General features: G+C 34.6%; 1 protein-coding gene across 2 annotated transcripts in view; it reads right to left on the reverse strand.

Annotated features, from left to right (window-relative positions):
* Window positions 1–7,413, reverse strand: part of VPS13B (vacuolar protein sorting 13 homolog B) — a 761,997-nt gene that overhangs the window by 626,054 nt on the left and 128,530 nt on the right. The gene's annotated exons all lie outside the window — the stretch shown is intronic.

Here is a 7,413-nt window from a genome sequence, read left to right on the forward strand (position 1 = left end):
TGATAATTTGAAAAAAAAAAAACCCCCTCCCCCCCATACTTATATCAAACTATAAAAAGAAATGAAGAAGGGACATCATATCATAAGTAAGAGGTCTATCATCAAGAAAATCCAACAAATCTGGGGTGTCTGGGTGGCTCAGTCGGTTAAGCAGCTGACTTCAGCTCAGGTCATGATCTTGCAGTCTGTGAGTTTGAGCCCCAGATCAGGCTCTATGCGGACAGCTCAGAGCCTGGAGCCTACCTGTGATTTTGTGTCTCCTCTCTCTGCCCCTCCCCTGCTCGCTCACTCGCTCCCTCTCTTAAAAATAATAAACATTTCAAAACATAAAAAAAAAGAAAATCTAACAATTGTAAATATTTATGCCCCCAATTTTAAATACCCCAAATACATAAATCAATTAACTACAAGCATAAAGAAACTCATTGCTAATAACACAGTAATAACAGGGGAACTTAAAACCCCACTGACAGCAATAAACAGATCATCAAAGCAGAAAATAAACGAAGAAACAATGGCTTTGAATGACACACTGGACTGGATGGATTAACATATACATCCAGAACATATGATCCTAAAGCAGTAGATTATACATTCTTCTGGCATACACATGGAACTTTCTCCATAACTGATCACCTACTGGGTCACAAATCAGCCCTCAGCAAATACAAAAAGACTGAGATCATGCCATGCATACTCTCAGAAAAACAACTCTATGAAACTTAAAGTGCACCACAAGAAAAAACTTGGAAAGCCCTCAAATACATAGAGATAAAGAACATCCTACTAAAGAATGAACGGATTAACCAGGAAATTAAAGAAGAAATTTGAAAAAAATACACAGAAGCAAATGAAAATGAAAACATGACAGTCCAAAACCTCTAAGAGGGAAGTATACTGCAACTCAGGCCTATCTCAAGAAGCAAGAAAGGTTGAAAATACAGCCTAATCTTACACCTAAAGGAGCTAGAAAAGGAACAGCAAATAAAGTCTAAAGCCAGCAGAAGGAGGAATATAATAAAGATGAGAGCAGAATTAAATGATGTAGAAACTAAAGGGGGTAAAAACAGATCAACAAAACTAAGATCTGCTTCTTTGAAAGAATTAACATAATTGATAAACCCATAACCAGGCTTATCAAAAAGAAAAGAAAAAGAACCCCAATAGATAAAATTACGAATGGAGGAGGAGAGATCATAACAATACCACAGACATATGAACAACGATAAAAGAATACTAGGAAAATTATATGCTAATGAACTTGGCAATCTGTAAGAAATGGACAAATTCCGAGAAACTCACAAACTACCAAAATTGAAACAGGATGAAATAGAAAATTTGAACAGAGCCATAAACAAAACAAACAAAAAAAAGGTAATCAGAAATCAAAAATCTCCCAAAATGCAAGAGTCCTGGGCCAAATGGCTTCCCAGGAGAATTCTACCAGACATTTAAAAAAGAGTTAATACCTATTCTCAATTTATTCCAAAAAAAATAGAAAGAGAAGGGAAACTTCCCAACTCATTATACAAAGCCAGCATTACCTTTGATTCCAAAATTAGAAAAAGACCTCACTAAAAGGCAGAATTATAGGCCAAGATCCCTGAAGATCATAGATGCAAAAATTCTCAACAGATATTAGCAAATCGAATTCAACAGTACATTACAATAATTATTTACCATGATCAAGTGGGATTTATTCCTGGACTGCAGGGCTGGTTCCATATTCACAAACCAATCAACATGATACACCACATTAATTAAAAAAAGTGATAAGAACCATATGATCATTTCCCTAAATGCAGAAAAAACCTATGATAAAATACAGCATCCATTCTTGATAACAACCCTCAAAAAAGTAGGGATATATGAAACATACTTAAACATCATAAAGACCATATATGAAAGACCAACAACTATTATCATCCTCAACAGTAAAAACTGAGACCTTTTCCCCTGCAGTCAGGAACAAGATAAGGATGTCCATTCTAAACACTACTATTTAACATAGTACTGGAAGTCTTAGCCTCAGCAATCGGATAACAGAAAGAAATAAAAGGCATCCAAATCAGCAAGAAAGAAGTCAAATTTTCATATATGCAGATGACATGACACTCTACATAGAAAACCCAAAAGACTCCATCAAACATTAAAAAAATTTAAAAAAAAAAAAAAGGGGGGAGGAGGCGCCTGGGTGGCTTAGTCGGTTAAGCATCCGACTTTTGCTTAGGTCATGATCTCGCGGTTCGTGGGTTCGAGCCCCACATCGGGCTCTGTGCTGACTGCCAGCTCAGAGCCTGGAGCCTGTTTCAGTCTGTGACTCCCTCTCTCTCTGCCCCTCCCCTGCTCACGCTGTCTCTCTCTCTCTCCTAGAAATAAATAAAACATTTAAAAAATTAAAAAAAAAAGACTCCATCAAAAAAAACCCTGCTAGAACGAACACATGAATTCAGCAGAGTTGCAGGATATAAAACCAATGTATAGAAACCTGTTGCATTTCTATATATCAGTAACAAAGTGGCAGAAAAAGAAATAAAGGAATAAATCCCATTTGCAATTGCACCAAAAACAGTAAGACACCTAGGAATAAACATAGCTAAACATGTGAAAGGTCTATACTCAGAATATAAAATATCTATGAAAGAAATTGATGACACAATAAAATGGAGTATTCCGTGCTTATGGAATGGAAGAACATTGTTAAAATGTCCATACTACTCAAAGCAATCTACACATTTAATGCAATTCCTATCAAAATACCACTAGCATTTTTCAGAGCTAGAACAATCCTATAATTTGTATTTTAGGCCTCCAATAGCCAAAGTAATCCTAAGAAAGAAAAACAAAAATGTAGACATTACAATTCCAGATTTCAAGCTATATTACAAAGCTGTAGTCATCAAGATAGTATGGTACTTGCACAAAAATACACACAGAGATCAATGGAACAGAACAGAAAGCCTGGAAACGGACCTGGAACTATATGGTCAAATAATCTTCAACAAAGCAGGAAAGAATATCCAACAGAAAAAAGACAGTCTCTTCAACAAACGGTGTTGGAAAAACTGGACGGTGACATGCAGAAGAACGAACCTAGACCACTTTCTTACACCACGCACCAAAATAAATTCAAAATGGATGAAAGACCTAAATGTGAGACAGCAAACCATCAAAATCATAGAGGAGAACACAGGCAGCAACTTCTTATGAGACACGCTATTAAAGGCAAGGGAAACAAAAGCAAACATGAACTACTGGGAAAATGAACTACTGGATAAAAAGCTTACACAGCAAGGAAACAATCAACAAAACTAAAAGACAGCCTACCAAATGGGAAAAGATATTTGCAAATGATGTATCTGATAAAGGGTTAATATCTAAAATCTATAAAGACCTTATCAAACTCAACACCCAAAAAACAAATAAGCCAGTTAAGAAATGGGCAAAAGACATGAATAGAAGACGACATCCAGATGGCTAACAGACACATGAAAAGATGCTCAAATTCACTCATCATCAGGGAAATACAAATCAAAACCATGATGAGATACTACCCCACATCTGTCATAATGCTGAAATTAACAACATAAATAATCGGTGTTAATGAGGCTATAGAGAAAGGGGAACCCTCTTGCACTGTTAATGGGAATGCAAACTGATGCAGCCACTATGGAAAAACAGTATCGAGGTCCCTCAAAAATCTAAAACTAGAATTACCCTATGACTCAGCAATTGCACTAGTAGGTATTCACCCAAAGCATACAAAAATACATATCCAAAGGGGTATATGCACCCCAATGTTTATAATAGGATTATAAACAGCCAAACTATTGACAGAGACAGAATGTCCATCAACTGATGAAAAAAGATGTATATAAAGATATACATCTTTATATACACACACACACATATACATGCATGTGCACACAAAATGGATTATTCAACCATCAAAAAATGAAATCTTGCCATTTGCAATGATGTGAATAGAGCTAGAGTGTATTATGCTAAGTGAAATAAGTCAGTCAGAGAAAGAGAAATACCCTATGATTTCACTCATATGTGGAATTTAAGAAACAAAGCAGATGAACATATGGGAAGGGGGTAAAAGAGGAGAGGGAAACAAACCAAAGAGACCCTTAATGACACATAACTGAGGGGTGATGAAGGGAGATGGGTGGAAGTTGGGCAAGATGGACTAGATAGGAGATGGGTACTAAGGAGAGCACTTGTCATATGAGCACTGGATGTTGTATGTAAATGACGAATCACTGAATTCTACTTCTGAAATAAATGTTACACTGTATGATAACTAAAATTTAAATTAAAAAAAGAAAAAGAATATAATAAACAGAGTAAGACTTGGGGAGAGCAAAAAAGTGTAAGAAAACTGGACATTTGGAAATGTGGCCTCTGAAAAATACTTTAGCTAATCATTTTAATTCATGTTATCAATGACTGCTGCTTAATTTGATTTAAAAAAATACAATTCCTTGGCAAAGAGTGGAAATATCCTATCATTTCATTTTCCTGACTTCCCCTAATCTGTAAAGAGCATTTATGCTAATTTTAGGTTTCTCAATGACATCAGGTTATGAATCACTCAACCTATAGTTACTTGTCTGATCCACTTTGTATTATCTATGCCAGTATTGTTAGGACAGAATATTTCCAAGAAATTTTATTTTTTTTATTACTTTAATCTATATTTCTTTTTGAAGGAGAGAGACAGAGACAGAGTACATGAGCAGGAGAGGGGGCAGAAAGACAGGGAGATACAGAATCCAAAGTAGACTCCAGGCTCTGAACACAGAGCCCGATGCCAGCTTGAACTCATAAACTATGAAATCATCACCTGAGCTGAAGTCACCCAGGCACCCAAAGAAATTTTAATTAAGATGTTTTATCACAGCACAATCCATTTGAAAATCAAAAATGGAAATAGAGAATTAGTTTGGTTAGAGAAAAGGGAAATTATAGAAGTAACACCACTGCCTGCTTATTAGCATGAATTTTCAGGTGACTTAAGCTAGTTAACACAAAAAACTCTGGCATGAACATCTCAGGAAATAGAAATTTGATTAATAAATAAATTAGGTAATTTCAGATTGTGATAAATGTGACTGCCAATTAAGGCCTCAGTGGAGGCCTAATGGGTAAGGACCTTTAAAAGAACAGATTTTGTATAGTAATTACACATAAGATTATGATCATATGAATGGCATAAAAACATAACATCTTACCACATTCAGACTGCTATAAAAAAAAAAAATGCCACAGACTGAGCAAACTAAGAAAAGAAATTTATTTCTCACAGTTCCTAAACCTCAAAGTCCAAGATCAAGGTGCAAGTACGGTCAGGTTCTGGTGTAAACCTCTTCTGGGTTGCAGACTGACAACTTCTTGGTATGTCCTCACAGGGTGGAAAGAGCAAAGGAGCTCTCTAGGGCCGTTTTTATAAAAATAATAATTTCATTCATGAGGGCTCCACTCTCATGATCTAAACACCTTCCAAAGGCCCCTATTACCTAATATCATCACATCGGGAATTAGAATTTCAACACATGAATTTGGAAAGCATAAAGACATTCAGACCATAGCACATAAAAATATAGTCTACCTAATATTTAACAACTTAAAACTTTTTATGAGATAAAATTAATGTAATATCACCCTTTTAATGTATACAATTAAGTGCAGTTCAGCATTTTCACAAATTTAAAACTATTGCCACTATCTAATTTCATATTTTTATCACACACACAAAAAAGAGACAAAAACAAAAACTAATTCATATCCAACAGCAATTACTCCCCATTCTTCCTTTTTCCCAGACTCTGTCAACCATTAATCTACTTTCTATCTCTCTGGATTTACCTATTTTAAGTATTTCATTAAAATGGAATCATAGTATGTGACTTTTTGTATCTGGCTTCTTCTGCTGAGTTAGCATGCCATTTTAAGGTTCATCCATATTACAGCATGTATCAGTACTTCATTCCTTTTCATGTTTGAAAATATTCCATTGTACAGAGATAAAACATCTTTGCTTATCCATTCATCAGTTAATAGATAGTTGTGTTGTTTCCACATTTTGGCTATAAAGAATAATGCTTTGTTATCTCCTTTATATGTGGGACCTAAAAAAGTTGAATTCATAGACACAGAGACTAGAAGTTAACAGTGGTTACCGGGGCAAGAAAGTGGGGGAAATGAGAGATGTTGGTCATAAGGTACAAAATTGCAGTTATGTAGAATGAGTAAGTCCTAGAAATATAATGTTCAGCATGATGACCATAGTTAATACTGTATACTGTATCCTGGAAATCTGCTAGAATTTTGTGTACTCACCCCACATTTAAAAAAATAGTAACTTAGGAAATATATAAATTATCTTTACTGTAATAATCATTTCACCATATATATCAAAACAATAAGAACACCTTAAATATATAAATCTTTTTAAAATAAGCATTTTTAAATGCAAAATAAATAATGGCATTAATATTCATGTAGAAGATTTTGGTGGACACATAATCTTATGTGTATACCTAGAAGTAAAATTTCTGGGTCATATGATAACTCCACATTTAACTTGTTAAAGGTAATGACCACAAGTTTTTTCCCTAAGCAGCAGTTTTTTTTTTAAGCCAATTATTCAATAGCAACAAATTCTAAACAAGTAGAAATAGAAAAAAAATAGCAATTTTTTAAAAGGCATAGTTAAAACAGTACAAAAGGAGACAAAAAAATAAGATGACAGAAACAGTCACAAAACAATCATACCAACCTAAATGGATTAAATTCACTAGCTAAAAGACAAACTATAAAACTTCATTTAATATATTTAGCTATATGCTATTTCCAAGACACATACCTAAAGCATAAAGACATTGACAGGTTAAGTAAAAGTATGCAAGAAGAAGTATAAGCAAATGTGAAACAAAGGAAAGTTAATTGTAGCTATGTTAATGTATGAAAAAACAGATTTAAAGACTGAGGTGTAAATTACATTTAATAAAAAAATCAATTTAAAAAGATTACAAATATGTGTATGTGTGTGGGAGGAGGCATATGTGCTCATGTACACAGTAAAACTTGCATACTATTTCAGAGGATTCAGAGAATTAAAAGGCCTTTCATAAGTTCCAAGAGAACAACTTCTAAGCTAATAAAACATTTGCCTTGTCATTCTTTATAGAATCCTAAAAACTGACACAAAACAACTATATAAAATTTTACATTAGTCCGTAGACACGTGCAAAAAAGGGCTCCAGGGGAGCCTGGGTGGCTCAGTTGATTACATGATTACATGTCTGACTTTGGCTCTGGTCATGATCTCACCATTCTTGAGTTCAAACCCCATGTCAAGCTCTGTGCTGACAGCTCAGAGCCTGGAATCCGCTTCAGATTCTC

The sequence above is a fragment of the Crocuta crocuta genome, unplaced genomic scaffold (assembly GCF_008692635.1).
Source record: "Crocuta crocuta isolate KB4526 unplaced genomic scaffold, BGI_CrCroc_1.0 scaffold39, whole genome shotgun sequence".
Classification (NCBI taxonomy): Eukaryota; Metazoa; Chordata; class Mammalia; order Carnivora; family Hyaenidae; genus Crocuta; species Crocuta crocuta.